A 20,423-nucleotide genomic window follows, 5' to 3' on the forward strand; every position below is an offset into this window, starting at 1 on the left:
ATTTTTCTTCAAACTTAGACGAATTTCTTTTTGATTAGTCAATGCAATGCAAGCTCATAAACGGGCAAGAATCAAAGGAGAAGATTCAATCGATCGTGTTTTAGGAAAAAGTAGATTCAACCAATGTTGGTGATCGAACAATAGAAATGGAAACGATAATGTTGAAATCAAGAATGAAGTCGGAGATTTCTGTAAGTTTGTCGTCGATTCTTCAGATCCAGTTGATTCTCTCCTCAATTTAAAAAACCGAATATGTATCTTAATGTGTTGTTCCCTAAATGAATCCGATCTGATCGCTGAATCACCTGAAAATACTGTGACTGTTCAAGAATCTTAACTAGATTAAATTAAAGTGGATGAGGGCATCGGCTGTGAAGAGACGCGGTGATAAGAAAGACATGATGTTTAAAATGACAGAAGAGAGTGAAGAAGAAAGAGAAAAAGAAAAAGAGAAAAAAAAAACCTAAAATTTAAGATTTCTTGAGAGAGAAAGTGAGCTTTATAGGGTAAGGGTATTTAACACATGAATTATAAAGGTCAAAATAATATTGAAAATGAGCAGAAAAGCACAAAACATTTGAAAATTATTATTCAGGTTAAAAAGTGTGCAAATACTAAAATACCCTTTTTTTGTCATTTTGTGTAACTAAATTCTTTTATTTTTCTTTAAATTTTAAATCGATATAACTTTTGTTTGAGATGTCGGATTTCTATAAAAATTATATATTTAGAAATGATTGTTCATTAGCTTTCTAACAAGATCCACTTTCAATATCTTTTTTCAAAAAAAAAAACCCAGAAAAAAACGGCGTTTTTTCCTTTACATTTTTCTGCAAACGTGTTTGCAACAATCTGTTATGCAAACGTGTTTGCAACAATCTGTTATGCAAACATGTGTTTGCATAATGTAAGTGTTTGCAAAATATAGATTGCAAACATGATTTGCAAGCTTTATTGAATATAATCTTGAATTGCATATCTTGCAAACTCGATTTAGAAATCGAGAATATAAACTAAGAGTACGTATTTACAAAATCTTGAGTTTAGAATTGATTTCATCATTCATCATATAAAATTCATGAAGCCATTGTCACTGAAAAATACTTATATGCCAACACAAAATAGTAGTTACATTTGGCCTATTTAGTTCCGTTTGGTTCATCATCCATCGGGATTAGTAGTATACCCCACAGTCGCTATCATCACCACCTCCTCTTTCTGGGTGAATCAACGGGATCCTGCCAATGTTCCATTTCCACAATTCGACACATTTGGCCCATCATCAATGCAGATCAATAGTACACCACCTCCTGCAACTACCAATCCAATTATAAGTGGCAATGTTCCTCCATTTAGTTTTGAGTTGGTCACTTCTAACACAAATATCAATCATGAAATCTGACCTCTTCTATTGACTAAACTTTAAATGAAAAACAAGATAGTCTCTTATTTGTTCTTGACTGCTTTTATTATTTATGAGTGCGAGGACGATACGTTGCGTAGTCCATGGTTCTTGGTGCTTAGAATGGGATGCATCTACATGTGAAAAGAAAGCATTATTGGCACAAGACTGGAAATACAAACAAGAACCAAGAAACAGAAACAAGAAAAGAAAGTTAATACAGTAAAAAAAAGAAAGGATCATAAAAACAGGTCGGATATGAAGGTAATTTCATACTCAGTTTGGGTTTGTGATTTTTTTACTGCCCATGATCAAGGGTTTGAAGTTTCGTTGTCGAGCACAACCTAGAAGGAAGCAACAAAGGTCATACATTTTCACACAAGTCTGTGGTAGAACCGTCAAATATATAGGAAAAGTAACGAAATTATAGTGAAAATCGGGAAGCAAAAATTATGCAAGATGTAATATATAATACAATTGGTATTCGGGAAGGGTTCAAATGAAAGCTAATTGACATCTATAAACAATTTACAGAAGTATAGTTTCATATATTGTTGTGATAAAAATTGACTATTTTCATATATTATCACTACAGCCTATAGACTACTAATAAAGAGCTTGAGCTTATTCAACAGTGACTTAGTATCCTACTAGGCCAAAAGCTATTAATAATATATACGTACATTGTAAGTCTGCTAAGATCTTAACAGTGTGTGAGATTTGAGAATACCACCTAATAATTGCAACCAAAATTAGATTTAGGAAGTTGGGAATTGGGTACCTTTGAGCTTGCACATGTCCGAACGTCCAAAAGTTGTTTCGCCTTTAACTAAAACTTTATGATTCTAGAGTTTCAACCAGCCACAGTGGTACCTGAAAGAAAACAGAAAAAACAAGACATTTTAGTATTCGTATATTTAATGATAGCATACGTATAGTTCGACAGTGTGGGTAAGCATTAAAGGATTCAAAACAGATAGAGTAAGTATAACATTATGATTGTCCTCCCCGTAAACACGGACTAGAATGAAATATCCTTAAATTTCCCGATGACGCTACCAACTGATAACAACCTTCTCTATAGCATAAAAATGGACTTTAAGTGCCGTTTGGAGAAGGAAAGTTGGGATTATATTTTACTTCCAGTAAGTACTCGTAATCACTTGATTATGAGTTTTGGGACTTCTAGATGCATCTCAAATTTAGATGTTTGTTCTAAGTTTCATACACAGAGACTCAGACTTTGGTGTTGAAAACTTGTTTGGCGATACCGTATATACGACTTTTCATAATTGTAAACCTAGTTTACAGTCATCAAAACCCTTTTTTTCTTTGTCCTGTAACTAGGATTTCAAGGATGACAAACCAATTCCAATCAAAACAATCAAAGTTAATAAACTGATTCCTTTCAAGAAACTGAAAATATGAAACAAAAATATCCCAACCATGAGCAGTACCAATTCGTTTAGTGTAAGATTTATCCTTAAATTAACATAAAGGGTTCAAAGATTTTGAAATCAAAACAGCTAACATAAAGAAATTGATAGATAAACATAAACTCTTTTCTTATAGTGAATATAAACCCAAATTCCTGCTAATGATAGATAAAAAAAAACAAAGAGAATGTAAAACCTAGGAAGAACAGTTTTCCCACAAATAAAATCCATTACTTTTTTTTTTTGATGAAATAAAATCCATTACTTTCCCATCAAGATTATACATACCGATTTAACATCCATCAAAACTGAAGTTGAGTAAAACATTAGCAAAAACCAATGGAAGATACATTGGTTGCCGAGTTTTAGATCTAGAGACCAAATTCTCATCTTCCAACAGTAGAAGATCGATCTGAAGATGGACACCAAATTCTAGAGTGGGAAAGAAACAGTGAAAGCTAAGATGCTGATGGTGAGGAGGAGTATGGAGATGAAGTTTCAGGTGTTAAAGAAATTCAATTGAAGGGGAAGAAGAAGAAAAAGAAAAACCCTAAAATTTTGGTTTTCTTTTTTGGGAGAGAATGACTATTAGTGAGTAGGGTATTTTGGGAAGGAAAAAGATAGAAAATGACCTGATTCTTAATTACCCATATTATTTTAAACCTTATGTGCAATTACCCTTAATATTATAACAACTTTTAGTTAATTGAAAAAGATGATGGCTTTTTTAGTTATTATGATATTTTTCTCAACCCAAATAGCTATTTTCCCAATTATAAATACACATAATAGTTTTGACACTCTTACTGATTCCAAAAAATAACTTACTTTTGTAACTTATTATGTAAAATGTTTTGGCTCTACCTTTCATTTTCTAAAAGAATGATTAGTGCTTACAATTGAATAAATGGAAGTGGTTTCTATCGAGGTTCATCTAAAGAATATGTTGTTTTATATTTACCAATTAGGTCTAAAAAGATAAAGTTTCACTACATGACTATTAGAGCTTACGGTCTTACGGATGAACTTTTGATGTGAACTCTTCTTTAATTTGTACCATGTGTTCTAAAAGATCATATGGAAGAATTTGTTGCCTTAAATTTCGTCTTTATTCCTAAGACCGATAACTTTGTTTACCAGACCATTAGAGCATACGAGCGAACTTTCAGTACACTTACATTAATCAGAGCCAGTTAAAAACAAAAACCTAAGAAATTTGGGAAAAAACACAAAGAACCAAATCAGAACCAAAACAAGGATCTGACCAAAGAACGGGAATGTTAGGTTAATCCCACATTGGTTGTGGAAGGGGCAAGGGGTGCGTTAATAAGTGTGGGAGAAGTCTTACCTCTCGAGCTAGCTTTTGGGGTGAGAGAGGCCCAAGACCACCCAACACTGGTATCAGAGCCCAGGTAATAACAAGTCTCGGCCCAATAACTATTGAAGTTAAGAGCCAATGTGTGAGGGGGGGATTGTTAGGTTAATCTCACATTGGTTGTGAAAGGGGCAGGGGGTGTGTTAATAAGTGTGGGAGAAGTCTTACCTCTTGAGCTAGCTTTTGGGGTGAGAGAGGCCCAAAACCACCCGACAGGGAATCGGGCTGGGTTCAGGGGTACCCCTTGATCGGGTTAGGGCATTTCAGGTAACTTATGTCGAAAGTCACTTGACATAACGGACGGGTTCATGTCGGGCAAATCTAAAATTCCTTGAGCATAGCCTGCCAGAGGCACTAGCCTACGAAAGATAAATCGAACTTGGGCGGGTCAAGTTCTAGGTTGTACAACAGAAAACACGAAGAAAAAGTGGAGCAACAAAAAACAGAAAAAAGTGCCCTAAACACTATAAACACTGACACACAAAAATCTGTATAGAAAGAAATGCAGATCTAAACGAACAAAAAATGAAGAGATCTAAACTTAAAGGCATAAATAGACTGTGGACGTTTGATTGTTCTATCAATCTGATATTTTTCATCTTCAACCCCCTTGATTTCATAGATTGTTTTTCCTCCATTACTATAACTCTTGAATTCATCTTCATCAACCAAATACATATTTAAGTTATGCTAGTAACCTGTTTGAAAAAATGTCCAACCCAAATTGTGAACTATTTCTCTTGAATTTGTCCCACTCTAATCATCTTAATCAACTAAATACATTTCAACATAATTTTGTGCAAATAGATCTGTTAAATTTAAGAAACTTTAATTTTGTAATCTAATTTCATAAGAGAAACAAGAATCATACCTTCACATTTGTTGTTTGGGAGAATGAAGTAGAAGTTAAGAATTAAAGGAAGAAGATGAAGATGACGTTAAAACATGAAAGCAATTTTTGGTGACGTTCGGTTCAAAGCAGTGAAGAAAATAGAGGGAAGAGACCGAGTAGGCCTGTAAACGGTAGCTTATCTGATCGGATATAGGTATATCCGTATCTGAATCCGATAAGCTACCCGAATATCTGTATCCGATAATTATCCGACAGATATTATAAATCCGAATCCGATAATATTAATGGATATCGGATAATATCCGATACCTGAAAGTTTAACAAAATTTCAAATTTTTTTCTTTAAATTTTTAACCATTAGATCTAAATAATAAATCCCACTCATACATTTTATATATTATTATGAATAAATTTAAATTTTTATTATTTTTTTATATTACTTATCGGATACGGATATTTAGCGGATCGAATATTAGTGTATCCGTATCCGATATCCAATAAGCAGATATTTGATAAGGAATATCCGATATCTGAAATTTCAGATATTTTTTTAAAATTCGAATACGGATGCAGATCGGATGTCGAATATTCGGATATCCATTAACATGCTTAAGACCGAGCAACCATGTTTCCTTTTTAATTTGTGTTCGGTAGTTTTAGGTATTATTAATTGTTTTTTTTTTAATATATGAAAATGCTGAGTTGGCACTAAGAGATGAATCTTAAGATAAAAACTCTAAAAGTCCTACGTGGCACTCCGAGTTTCTAAGACTGTGTTTTACATTGGAGATGCTATTAGTTACAAAAAAAATTTACAGGATTAAAAAAAGTTATACATATAACTTCATCTTCGTCGCCTACAAATAATGAAGGTAAAATGTACTTAGAAAAGGAGACATTCAGAGTTACTGCCATTACTGTACTTCGATATTTCCATGGAAACTCTTCTCGTTGTGAGTAAAGCAGTAATAGTTGTACTTCATCTTGTATACGTAATCCTTTACCATTTAATTAAATTGATAAAATAAATGACAAGATACCCAAGTTTGATAATATAAATTTCACCAAAAATGTAATTACAAAATAAATCCATCTCCAGCAGGGTTAGAACATATACTGAAATAAAGATTAAATACTGGACTAGTTTCTTCCTTGCTTCCTTTAGATAGCGTTGCTTAGTACTTGCTTCAAATAAATTCCAGAATTTAGTGAAACTAAACTGCTAACACAAGTCACTAATTGAAAAAAGTCTGAGATTCCGCTTAACTTATGAATTGGAACTTTTTCCTGTTTTGGATCATATAAAATTATGTCCCTATATCCATTCAGCAATAATACGTCACCATTTCTGAAACACTTTATCGGGTACATTGCAAAAATTAATGGAATAACATTGTCTTTGGTAATAGTGAAGAATTTAGTCCAAGACTCGCTCACTCCGTACTCCATTACCCATACTTCAACATGAACCGTCGAAATATGATGAAATATACAAAGACAATCACCTAAAACACCAATTATTACGCCCCTTGCCGAGAATTCTCACTCAATTTTTTTGGTATAGGCACTTCTTTGAATGTCTCATCAACTACATCAAAACAAAGTATCGCATTATAGGTGGATGTCTTCCATCTCCCGACAAATGGAGCTGTTGTTTTCCAATGAAGAGCTCCATTAATAAGAACACCAAATTTGCCACAAATGATTTTGTAAGGAATATTGTCCATGACTTTCCACGAATTAGAGCCTAAAGAGTAAAGCATGACATAACTAAAATCATCGTCCACCTGTTTTACAATCCCCAAAATCTTGTAATCATCTGGTCGGCGATCATAACCGAAACCAAACACACTGGCGGCAGTATGTAATCTCTCCTTATATTCCTTTATATATGGACATGTGGGTATTGATTTCAATTCATCAGTAGACGGGTTCCAAAGGTAAATTTTATTACCATAGAAGGAAACTAAACCATTACAGGAGCCCAAAGATGAAAACTCTGTTATAAGAGAGATGAACGGGTAATCACCTAATTGAACAGATAACTTAGATGCTAATGAGTTATAATCTATAGTGTATAATCTATTAGAGTGGGTAATAATGAGCATAAATTTGTCTTGTTCAATAGCATGATCACGGTGAAGTTTGATAAAATTAGGGTTAGAGAAGATAGAGTACCAGATTTTGGAAACTGACTTAAATCGGTGGATAGATTTGACTGGCAACATCGCTAAGATGGTAGTTATGATTTCTTCGGGGAGGCGCGGCGTTGAACATTGTTCTAGTTTCATCATCTTCATACTGTCTAGGAACTACGTTCAGAGAGGTCTGGGCAGATTGAACTGGAGAAAGAGTGTAGGCTTCCTTTCTTTGGGGTAAGGAGGAAAGGGTGTTGGAATTCTTATAGGCTTCTACTTAGGATTGGTAGTGGACAATCAACTTCTTTAAAAGGACAACATAATTGGGTGTAAATAACCGAACTAAGTTGGAGGGCTAAAATTGAATATTTTTTTGTGTTCTTCATCGTTACTTTCTTCCTAGCAACCACGGACCTTTACCGATGACCTTATTTTCTCGACAACCATCACCAGCATATTCAAGTTTTCCATTGTTCTTCCTATTCACCTTCATTAACACATTACATATTATCCTTTCTAGCTTTCTCTCTCCCTCTTTCCTTCAAAAGAGATTTAGGGTTTCTCCCTCCCAATCTGATTTGGGAAGTTTCCCATTGAAATCATCGTTAATTTGTTATTCCTCTGCATTTTTTCTTTCCTTCTAGTTATTTCAAGTTATACTGATAAGATCTCAGTATATATAATTTTCAATAGCTCTGGCTTCCTCACCATCAATCTATATTTTCAAATTCAGTTCATCATTAACTCTCCATCTCCTTCACCTTCTTGGAGTATTATTCGATCCTTTGAATTTCCTTCATCGTAGGCTAAATCTGTTGTTGTTATCACCGTCTGTTGTTATCAATGCCGGAAAATCTGTTGACATTTGTGGTAGCCGGAAGAGAAAAGAAAAATAAGTACTTCTATTCAATTTTAGACTCTTCAATTTGGCTCTCTTATTTACGCCCATTTTTTCTGTTGTCCACATAACAAAGTTGGTTGTCCATATATTGGCGGCCTTAGGATTAAGGTGTAGGATTCCTTAGAGCATCCCCAATGGTTGGCACCAAAACTATCACCAAAAAAGAATCTTCACCAAATTTTTTGGTGTTTTCAAATGGTTGAACCCAAAGACAAAACACTAAAAATCCCACCAAATCACTATTCATCACACTTAACTTCATTTATACTATTTTTAACACTAATTTTTTATAAAATAAATCTAATTAGTTGAGATTACAAGACTTAACCTACATATTAAACTAATACCACATTTTACTAAAACAATAAACGGAAACTAATACGACATTTTACTAAAACTACGACATTTTACTAAACCTACAAATTGAAACTAATACGACATTTTACTAAAATTACGAATTGAAACTACTTCGTTAATAAGGAGGTAAATCATCATCTTGGTAGCCACTTCCGCATCCACCTCCATCTCCACTTCCATCTCCACCTTCACTTCCATCTCCTCCTCCATACGGACCTCCAAACGAGCTACCACTTTGTTTTCCAAAATATAGTTGTTGTTGTTCTCTTCGAAAGTATGCTTGTCGTATAGGATCTGTAATTGTATTGACGTCCATATGCATAACGTCATACTCCATCTTTTTTCGTTCATAACTAATTCTCGCCATCTCAACTGCACGTTCCTTATCATTTCGTTTGTTAATAGCGTCCATTAGCTTATCTTTCCTAGCATTCCTTTCGATTCTTGCTGTTTCAGTCCTTCTCATCATCTCGATTGCTTCATCGCCTCGATTGTGCATTCGAGCAACGTCTTTAGTTTTTTCCTCGTCTACCCTCTTCCTCATCTTTTCTTTCTTTCTTCCAGTTGGTCGACTATAGGACTCTGGTGTAGTTTGATTATCATCTTCATCAAGATTAACAGAGAAAGGTAATCCAGGAGAACCAGATGGAGGAGTCCCTATTTGCGTCTCATTAAACGAATTCATTAAATTTATCCTTTTTGGACCAGCCACGGCAAATTTTTCACAATCTTTTAGTATAGGCCATACATGATCAAACTGAAATCCTTTTTGTTTTGCGTCTTCTTGAAGGTACAAGGTTCTCGCACTTTGGAGCTACAAGGTTGAAAATAAATCAAATTAAATGTATTAAATATATTTTTTCACTTTATTTGTAACATTATATAATATAAACTTACAGTGTCTATCTCATTGGTACCACTCTGATTTCGATTCTCAATTTGCCGGACACATCCTCGAAATTTTGAAACAGCAGTAGAGATCGTTCGAAAGCGAGCGTCCAGAGACCTATCTGATCTACATACTCCACCAGATTTTTCCATCTCTTCGTTATAACTTTCAGCAATACGAAACCATAATTGTTCTTTAGTTTGACTCATACCCACTATTGAATCTTGAGATATCCCAAGATACGTCGTACATAAAACTATATCATCATTAGCTGAGAAAGCTTGTTTGCGAGTTACGTTGTTGTTTTTGGCCATATCTTTCTAAGTATTGAGATGAAAAGATAGAAGTATTGAAGAGTATCAAGCTGAATGTTTTGTAATACATTATAAAGAGTTGTGAAGGCATGTATTTATAGACCTTATGAAAACTGTAATTTTATGTGATTGAATGGAGATAAAGTGTGTAAGTGGGTAAGGAATCTGTCAGACTGTAAGACATTGGGATAAGTTTTTCTCGAAGACTGTAATTTTATGTGTTGAATGGAGATAAAGTGTGTAAGTGGGTAAGGAATCTGTCAGACTGTAAGACATTGGGATAAGTTTTTCTCGAAGACTGTAATTTTATGTGATTGAATGGAGATAAAGTGTGTAAGTGGGTAAGGAATCTGTCAGACTGTAAGACATTGGGATAAGTTTTTCTCGAAGACTGTAATTTTATGTGTTGAATGGAGATAAAGTGTGTAAGTGGGTAAGGAATCTGTCAGACTGTAAGACATTGGGATAAGTTTTACTCGAAGACTGTAATTTTATGTGTTGAATGGAGATAAAGTGTGTAAGTGCGTAAGGAATCTGTCAGACTGTAAGACATTGGGATAAGTTTTTCTCGAAGACTGTAATTTTATGTGTTGAATGGAGATAAAGTGTGTAAGTGGGTAAGGAATCTGTCAGACTGTAAGACATTGGGATAAGTTTTTCTCGAAGACTGTAATTTTATGTCTTTAAAATGCATCCTAACTTGTAGAGTAAATCACATACTTCTTCAACATTTTATTCGCAGTAAAACAATGTATTCTTACCCAGGCTCATCAAGTTACCCTAGCTCGGATTCTGATGAAGATTTGGATAACCAACAAAATATGAACGCATTTATGCTCATCAATAACGACGCGATAAACTATCATTTATTAAATGAAGATGATGAACCACGTTATAAGGGTTCAGTTCCTGGACATATAACGATTAATCGTGAAAGAGAAAAAGGGCATAAGAAAATCTGGAATGACTATTTCTCAGAAACTCCATCTTTCAATGAGGAAAAGTTTCGTAGACGTTATAGAATGAGAAAGAATGTATTCCTACGAATAAAGTCTGCGATCGAAGCGCATGACCCAGAATTTGTTCAATCAAGTGATGCAACAAAGAAACTTGGATTATCTTCTTTACAGAAAATGACAGCCTCTATGCGGATGTTAGCATATGGAATAGGAGCAGACGCAACAGATGATTATGTAAGAATTGGAGAATCAACGGCGACAAAATATTTCAAAAGATTTTGTCGTGCAATAGTTGAAATTTTTGGTACTGAATACCTAAGAACTCCTAATGCTAATGACACTGCAAGGCTCTTGCAAAAAGGAGAAGAAAGAGGTTTTCCTGGCATGTTGGGGAGTCTTGATTGCATGCACTGGGCTTGGAAAAATTGTCCTGCGGCTTGGGCAGGACAATACACTGGACGTAGTGGATATCCAACTATAATTTTAGAGGCAGTTGCCTCTTACGACCTCTGGATATGGCATGCATACTTTGGAATACCGGGTTCTAACAATGATATTAATGTACTACAGTCTTCCAATTTATTCGCAAATTTAGCAGAAGGTAAAACTCCTCCGGTAAAATATAATATCATGGGAAAAGAATATGATACGGGATATTATCTTGCTGATGGTATATATCCAAAATGGTCGACTCTTGTTCAAACTATCTCTCAACCTCAAGGTTTGAAGAAACAACATTTTGCAATGATGCAAGAAGCATGTCGCAAAGATGTTGAACGTGCATTTGGAGTTCTTCAAGCTCGGTTCGAAATTGTTAAGGATCCAGCGCGTTTTTGGGATAAAAATGTCCTCAGTGATATAATGTTTGCTTGCATTATAATGCATAACATGGTTGTAGAGGATGAATATGGCGATCGTACGGTACCCCAAATTTTTTCTGAGATTCCAACGGTAGAAGTTGTTGAAAATGAAGCCGAACGTTTCGCACGATTCTTAGCTATGCACAAGCAAATTAAAGATAAAAAGGCTCATTTTGAATTACGAGATACTCTGATTGATCATCTATGGGAAAAAAAAGGCAATGATGAACATTATTGATTCTTCAATAAGTTGTTCACTTAGTACTAATAGTATTGTAATGTCTCCGAAAACCCGGAGTACACAAAATCGATAACGGTAGAAATGAAAATCATAATAGTCCGATTATGTGTTATTAAGGGTATAAATAAAAATATTTAAGGTAGTTTTTTTTCGAATATTTAGATTAAATGTTTAATTTTTGATTTTAGTGTAATTTAATTAATAATTAAAAATTTTATCGAACCAAACACAAAAAAAAAAAATCAAAAAGGGACCAAAAAATTAAACAAGAAACAAAAAAAGGACCAAACATTAAAGAAAAAACAAAAAGAAAGACTAATAATTAAATAAGAAACAAAAAAAGGGGCCAAACAATAATTAAATAGACCCCTGGCCCACCTCTCACCATTTTTGTGAGAGGGAACAGTAACTGCCCAGATTTGGGCAGTTACTGTTCACGGCACAGCAGATTTTTGGCAATCTGCTGTGCCGTTGGGTATGGGATTTCCAGGAGATCACCAGAATTTGGTGATCTCCTGATCCGTTGGGGATGCCCTTATAGGTTTCTAATTTCCAGTAGGTTTCTAATTTCTATTGTTTCTAATTTCCAATAGGTTTCTAATTTCTATTGTTTCGAATTTCCAATAGGTTTCTATTTTATTTTTGTGGCCAGTAGGCGGACAACCGTTTTTCTTATATAGATAACTATTTTCGGGCCTGGTACGAGTCAACTATCCTTGACTTAGTTGACTTTGATTTAATAAGGAGACAACTCCATAAAGTCTTAAATACTAACCGTTAGTAACTTGTGGACCATTAACAAAAATAATAGTTAAAATTGAAAACCCAAACATTCATCTTCATCATCGTCATCTTCGTACTGTATAGAAACTACCACCACAGAGATTCTACTTAGCATTAATTGACTAGCAACAAGCCAGCAAGATGGAATTTTTTCAGGAGAGAAGAAAACCCTTTATCTCCTTTCTACTCCTTAAGCCGACTCTTAATTTAGCAACAATCAATCACGAATTCCTATATTGCAAGGAAATTTCATAATCAATCCCTTCTAGTAGGTGTTATCATACGAATCAGAAGCAAAACCTCAGTCAAATCATTTAGGCAAGTCTGGATTTACAGTAGCAGAAAATTTTCATAAAGAATGGGTAAGTATAATTTTCAAAAATTTACCTCAATTAGGTTAGAATTTCTCAACTCTATCTATGTTTGGATATAAATTTGTTCTAATATCTATATTTATTGCGGTATCAACTATCAAGTGCCTTTTCACAATTTCTTATCTTTTTTATAACTGATTGTTGTCGGCCGACGGACCGGCAACCCCGACCACTGGCGAGAAAGTGTCAAGAAGAGGGAGGGAAAGGGTTTTTTTTTGAAACAGAAACTATAATTTCATTAATAGTCAGAAATTACATAAGAGATGATACATGATGGAATATTAGTGGAGTTCCATTCTCCATACAAATTCTCATGCAATACTAGAGCGGCCAATTCATGAGCGACCATGTTACAAGTTCGGGGGCCAAAAAGAAATTGAATCGATTCAAAATAGCTTTCATAAGGTTCAATACCCGAGAGGAAAGGTTGTAATTGCCAAGGAGGATCAATGGATGCAGGTGAAATGCTATTGATAAAATTCTCTGAATCGCTTTCAATTATAACCTTCGAAAAGTTATGCTTTAAAGATAGTACCATTCCAAGTAAAACCGCATGGGCTTCAACAATATCAAATGTAGAGCAGCAAAGTCGACATGAAAAGGCGGCAAGAAATTCTCCATTCGAAGAACGAGCAACTGCAACACAACTTGCTCCTTGATTGGAACATGCTCCATCCACATTTATCTTAGCAAAAGAATCAGGTGGAGCAATCCAATGCGGTTGTACTATTGGATTTTGTAGCAATGTTATGTTTCCCGATTCATAAGGTTGAACTCCGAATTGTCTAAGATCAGTGTTGATATGGACCATAACCCTTTGAATGGTGTATTCTAAGCTTTCAAAAGTAACTCTGTTGCGCTCTTTCCAATGATTCCAGAAGACAATACAGACTTTATTGAACATGTAGTAGTTATTACTTTGGTTGACCCACCATTGGAGCGAAAGTAAGATCGTTTTCCTAATTACCTAGAGACGGAGTTGAAAGTTCAAATGAGTCCCAAAGTTGTCTTACCTTTGCACAAGAGATAAAGAGATGGTCTATAGTTTCCTCAGATTGATGACAACAAGGGCAAAAAGTGTCGTGAATGTTGACAAATCGGTGAATATTCATTTAGCAGCAATCCCCGAATGAATTAATTTCCATATGAAACACCAGATCTTTGGTAAAAGGCCCGAGTTTTTGTAAAATCGTGACCAGTTGAAAGATTGTGATGTTGTTTCATCAGAATTTGGATTGAGGAGTTCATAACACGATTTAGTAGAAAATATCCCCTTTTTTGTCGGTTTCCGAATAAAGTTATCTTCCTTTTCAAAATGTGGTAACCTAATGCCCAAAATTTTATTTGAAATATCTAGAAGAAATAATGATTGAATAACTGGTGCCCTCCATTGTCTTGTTACTGGATCAATTAAGTCTGTCACCAAACTAATATTAGTTGACCAGTTTGGGGGCTTTTAATAAGAAGACCTTCGTCACGACTTCGAATCCAGGGTTCAGTAAAGATGTTAACTGAACTACCATTGCCAATTTGCCATCGACAATTCTTTGAAAATAATGGACGTGTCTGAAGTATTGCTTTCCACAAAGAAGATGAAGTTGATGTTAGAACTGCAGTACAAATAGTATTTTGTTTCAAGTACTTTGCAGTGAGAAGTTCGGCCTATTTTGATGAGGAGTTGGTGATAAAACGCCAAGTAATTTTTGCCAGTAATGTTTTTATACCAACACTAAACGTGGAAATCCCAAGCCGCCTACTCGTTTTGGGAGGCAAATGTCCTTCCAATCGATAAAGTGTGACTTCCGAGGATCTTCCGAATGTCCCCACCAAAAGTTGCGTTCAATCTTCTCCATCTGTCGGATTACTTCAATAGGAATCTTAGCCGTAGTCATAAAGAAAATTGATAAAGAAGAAAGTACGGATTTAACAATAACACTCCTTCCTTCTTGAGAGATCATTTTTTGTTTCCACCCGGCCATCTTGCCTCGAGCCTTTTCTAGTAAAACAGATAAGAATTAATTCTTGTATTAAGTTTAAGGATCCTATTTTCCAAATATCTTTCATCAATAGTCATTTGTCACACTCCCAAGAATGAGGCAGTTTCTATTTTTAATTCACCAGAAACGCCTTTGCTGAAGTATATTGGCGTTATGTGAAAATTTATTTATTGTCCTAAAAAACTTGTATAAAGGTGTAAAACTTGATGAAGTCCATAAAGATTCGTGATATTGCATCCACCAAAAATGAATAGATCGTCCGCAAAGAGCAAATGTGAAATTGGAGGAGCTAAGCCATTAATCTTATACCCTTGGAAGAGACCTGATATTTGTGCCTGAGACATCATAATAGAAAACCAATTTGACACAAGGATGAAGAGATACGGAGATAATGGACATCCTTGTCGAAGTCCCCTGCTACTACCAAATTTCTTTTGAGAAATTCCATTACATAGAATCTGAAATGTTGGTGTAGTAACACAATTCATTATCAAATTTTGTATCGACCCAGTTATACCAAAACAATGTAGAGTGAATTTTAGAAAATTCCAATCCACCCTATCATATGCGTTTTCCATATCCATCTTAAGAGCGAAAGTACCCTTTTTTGCGGTGGAGAGTTTCATTGAGTGGATGAGTTCCTTTGCTATAATTAAACTATTTGTAATTTGTCGTTTCGGTACAAAAGCATTTTGAAATTCAGATATTCTATGATCTAAAAATGGCCGAATACGATTAGATAATATTTTGGTCACTATTTTGTATATAACATTACATAAGGAAATAGGCCTGAAATCTGATTCTTTACATGGAGCATCCTTTTTAGGGATTAAAGATACAAAAGTATGATTCACTTCTGGAGGTAATGTACAAGAATTGAAAATGTTACATATGAGAGAATGCGTTTCAGAGCCTATAATAGACCAACATTTTTTATAAAATTAACACCGGAAATCCATCTGGTTCTGGAGACTTTAAGGAACCCATATTTCTAATAACTTCAAATATTTCCTCCTGAGTGGGAGGGGCTGTCAATATAGGAATGTTAGAAGGAGGAATACTCGGGAAAAGATGGTGGAGAGAACTCGGTACTGGTTCAACTAGTTCAGCAGTTAAGCGAGATCTAAAGTGATCAGTCAACAGTTGGCCGATTTGTGCAGAATTAGTAATTCAGGTGCCGTCCCCTGTCTGTAAATATTTGATAGAATTTTTCTTCCTCTAGTGTTTAACTGATGCATGAAATACCCTCGTATTTCTATCACCGTTTTGAACCCAATATTGTTTCGCTCTTTGTTCCCAAAACTGTTTATTCATTTTTTCCAATTGTTGTAGTTTTTGTTGAAGATGTAGTTCTAAAGATAAAGAAGATGGCGCAGGTGATCCAACCTGAATTTTCAACAATCTTGAAGAAAAACACTTTATCCGTTTTCTGACATTGCCAATGACGTTTTTGCTCCATAATTTAAGAGTTATACCCAATTACGCCAATTTTTCAGGTACAAATGAGGATGATGCCAACCATGCTTGTTCCACTATCTCGTTAAATTGATGATGAGAACCCCATTGAGATTCAAATCTGAAAATATTGTGTGGTCTGGATTGTGGGCTATCTGTTTTAAGTAAAATTGGAGCGCGATCCGAATTATATCTTAGTAAATGGAAAATACTTGAGGATATACACTACACCAGTCAATATTTGCTATTGCTCGATCAAGTCGTTCTCTTATATGACCACGATAGGATTGTTGATTTGTCCATGTGAAAGCAGAGCTTATATAACCAAGGTCAATAAGAGTATGATCATTAATAAAGTTGTTGAAATATTCAAGAAATGGGATGAGAATGGGGTGATTTTGAACATCACCATTTCTCTCATTTTATAGTGTAGAGAATGGACATTATGTTGACACCTCACCATTGAAGTGTCATTGTACATATAGGGTGTCTCATTATGGGATTGGCATTTGTCATATGGTAGTCTCATTTGAGGACATCTCAAATGAAATGGACACCTCAACATAATGAGGTGTGTCATTCAAATGACGACTCACATTAGAAGAAGACACCTCAAACTTATTGTTCCCATATGTTGCCACCTACACCTATATGGATGCCACCACACCCATATGATGCCACCTTATCCCATAGTGTTGCCACCTCTTGTTTGAGCAATAAAAGTATCTTTACACCTCTTTTTACATCCATGTTAAACATTCTTCCACTTAAAGTTACTTTTGTTTGTACCTCCTCCATCCTATCTACTTTGCTCTTATGATGCTCACGTTTTCTGCTTGGCCGATGGAGAATCGACACCACATGAACTTGTTGTTGTCTACTGGCTTTGTCAATATGTCTGCTAGGTTCTCTTTTTTATGAATTTTCTCCATATTAATGCTTCCTTCTTCTACCTTCTCACAAATAAAGTGATATTGAACTCTTATGTGTTTCGTCCTCGAGTGAATGTTGGATTCTTTGCCAAGTGCAAAGCGCTCTGACTATCACAAAACAAAGTTACCTTCTCTTGTTTGTGTCCAAGATCTTCCAATAACATTTGCAACTAAATTGCTTTGCTAGATTCTGTATCTGCCACGTATTCTCCTTCAGTCGTAGAAGTAGCCACGATAGACTGCAGTTTCGAAACCCAACTTACTGCTCCTCTAGCAAGAGTAACCACATGCCCTGTGGTGGATTTGCTTTTATCAAGATCACGTGCATAATCCGAATCAACATAGCCTCTAACAAGAAAGTCTGGTCTTCCATAACATAATGCAACATTTGAGGTACCCTTGAGATATCTCAGGATCCTCTTGACCGTATTCCAATGCTCTCTACCAGGATTTTTCATGTACCGGCTAACCGCTCCCACTGCTTGTGCAATGTCTAGCCTTGTACATACCATGGCAAACATTAGGCTATACCCACTACTGATGCATACGGTACTCGAGACATCTCCATCTTCTCTGCTTCACTGCTAGCACACATACTTGAAGATAACTTGAAATTAATAGGAAGACGGGTAGAGATTGACTTACTATCTTGCATATTGAAGCGTCGTAAAATTTTCTTCAAGTAGTTTTCTTGAGAAAGCCAAATATTCCTATTATTTCTATCTCGGTGAATTTGCATCCTTGGAATCCTGTTTGCTGGTCCCAAGTCCTTCATTTCAAACTCCCTAGCCATTTGAGCCTTAAATTTTCAATACGATCTTTGTTGGGGCCTGCAACCAACATGTCATCTACATACAACAGCAAAATTATAAAATCACCATCACCAAATCTCTTGTTGTAAGTACAAGGATCTGCATTGAGTTTGTTGTGTCCTTGGCTCGTAATAAAGGAATCAAATCTCTTATACTAACATCTCAGCGCTTGTGTGAGACCGTATAAAGATTTGTTCAACCTGCAAACCAAGCTTTTTTTTTCTTCAGAACCTTCTGGTTGGAGCATTTAAATTTCTTCTTCAAGTTCTCCATGATGAAATGCAGTTTTCACATCTAACTGCTCCAAGTACAAGTCATATGTAGCACACATCGCCAGGACTACCCGAATTGTTGTAAGTCGTACAACAGGTGAGAATATCTCGTTGAAGTCGATACCTTCTTTCTGAGCAAACCCTTTCACTACTAATCTAGCACGATACCGCTCCACTTGGTCATTTCTATCTCGTTTGATCTTGAAGACCCATTTGTTTCCGATAGCTTTCCTTCCTTGTGGTAGACGAACAAGATCCCATGTATTATTTTTATGGAGAACTTTTATTTCTTCTTGCATTGCCGCCATCCATAGAGAAGCTTCTTGACCTTATATAGCCTCATGATAATTTGAAGGTTCTCCATCTTCCGTTAGCAGACAGTATGCAATATTCCCTTCCATAAAATAATCTGAGTGTCAAGCTGGTTCTCTTCGCTCCCGAGTTGACTGTCGAATTAGTGGAGTTTCAGTTTCAGCTTCTTCTTGTTCTTTGTGTTCTATTTTCGCTTCAGAAGAATTTTGATCTTCTTGTTCATTTCTAACATGAACTGTACTAGTCTCTGGTTTTTCTTTGAAGTGCTATCATTTGTATGTACTTTGTCTTCTGTAAATATCACGCCCCTGTTGATTATTACCTTGTGGGAAGTGGGATCCCACAGGCTGTATCCCTTCACTCCATCAGCATACCCTAAGAAAATACATCTTCTGGATTTCGAATCTAGCTTTGATGTTTCTTGGGTGTTGTACATCATGTACACCGGACTTCCAAACATATGTAAGCGCGAATAGTCAGCTGGTTTACCTGTCCACATTTGCATTGGCGTCTTTAGATCAGTGTGGTTGATGGAGACCGATTGATCACATAGCACGCGGTCTTGACTGCTTCCGCCCAAAAAGATTTGTCCATTCTTGCAGCTCTCAACATTACTCTTGTTCTTTCCGACAAGGTTTTGTTCATTCGCTCAGCTACTCCATTTTGTTGTGGAGAGTACGCCACTGTGAACTGCCTTTTGATGCCTTCTTCTTGACAAAAGGTATCAAACTCAATACCAGTATATTCTCCTCCAGTGTCTGACCTTAGACACTTGATCTTCTTCTCAGATTCAAGCTCTATTTGCACTTTGAAATTTTTGAAAACTAGAAATACATCTGCCTTCCTCTTTATTCAGCCTTCCTCTTTATTGGAAACACCCAACATCTCCTAGAGTAATCATCAATAAAAGATACAAAGTTCTTGCTCCTCCTAGGGATATAACCGGTGATTGCCATACATCAGAGTGAACAAGTTCTAAGGTAGTCTTGCTTTTAGCATTTGAACTATTGAACTTCAATCTGTGCTGCTTACTAGTAACACAATGGTCACAAAATGGCAAAGAAACCTTTTTGAGCCCTGGAAGAAGGTTTTGTTCGACGAGAATCTTCATACCTTGTTCTGATATGTGACCGAGTTTTTGGTGCCAAAGTTTTATTGACTCTTCTATCGAACTTGTTGATGCAACTGAAACTTCTCCATCTTGTTGTGTTTCTCCTTGAAGCATGTACATATTAGCAACTATCTTTTTCGCTTTCATGATCACAAGCGCACCTTTGATCACCTTCATTTTCCCATCTTCACTATGGGTTTTACACTCGAGACTATCTAATTGTCCTAAACACAATAGATTTTTCTTCAAACCTTTAACATGTCGTACCTCCTGGATAGTGCGAACGGTACCATCATACGTCTTCAGTTTGATGCTCCCAATACCAGCAATCTCCACAACATGATCATCTCTCATGTACACAGATCCTCCAGAGGTGGGTTCGTATTGATGGAACCATTCTCTCTGAGGGGCATATGCCATGTGGCTCCTGAATCCATTAGCCAAACTTCAGCAAAATTTCTTCTGCCTTCATGAACTATTATTGCCTCACTGTATAAAATTTCGCCTTCATCCTAGGTACCTGCTACACAATCCTGAGCATTTGACAACTCATGACTTTTTCCTTCTTTCTTCTTGAGATTACAACACTCCCTTTTGTAATGCCCTTTCTTTCCACAATAGTGACACTTCATATTCTTCTTACTCCTTGA

General features: G+C 35.7%; 1 long non-coding RNA gene and 1 pseudogene across 4 annotated transcripts; both read right to left on the bottom strand.

The window, feature by feature from the left end:
- Positions 1-1,026: 1,026 nt before the first annotated feature.
- On the bottom strand, positions 1,027-3,609 carry LOC147557680 (uncharacterized). Of its 4 annotated transcripts, none has more exons than XR_015234147.1 (4): positions 3,127-3,609; positions 2,184-2,275; positions 1,679-1,746; positions 1,027-1,536 (listed from the first exon to the last, which is right to left on the bottom strand). It is a non-coding gene; the product is annotated as an uncharacterized LOC147557680 (long non-coding RNA). The 4 variants fall into 4 exon arrangements; XR_015234146.1 differs by having other exon boundaries at positions 1,027-1,570; XR_015234144.1 differs by lacking the exon at positions 1,679-1,746.
- A 2,552-nt stretch (positions 3,610-6,161) lies between these two features.
- LOC147557681 (F-box/kelch-repeat protein At3g06240-like) lies at positions 6,162-7,764 on the bottom strand (annotated as a pseudogene).
- Positions 7,765-20,423: the final 12,659 nt, after the last annotated feature.

The sequence above is a fragment of the Eschscholzia californica genome, unplaced genomic scaffold, assembly GCF_041429995.1.
Source record: "Eschscholzia californica isolate CP2 unplaced genomic scaffold, dmEscCali1.0.p SCAF_2, whole genome shotgun sequence".
Classification (NCBI taxonomy): Eukaryota; Viridiplantae; Streptophyta; class Magnoliopsida; order Ranunculales; family Papaveraceae; genus Eschscholzia; species Eschscholzia californica.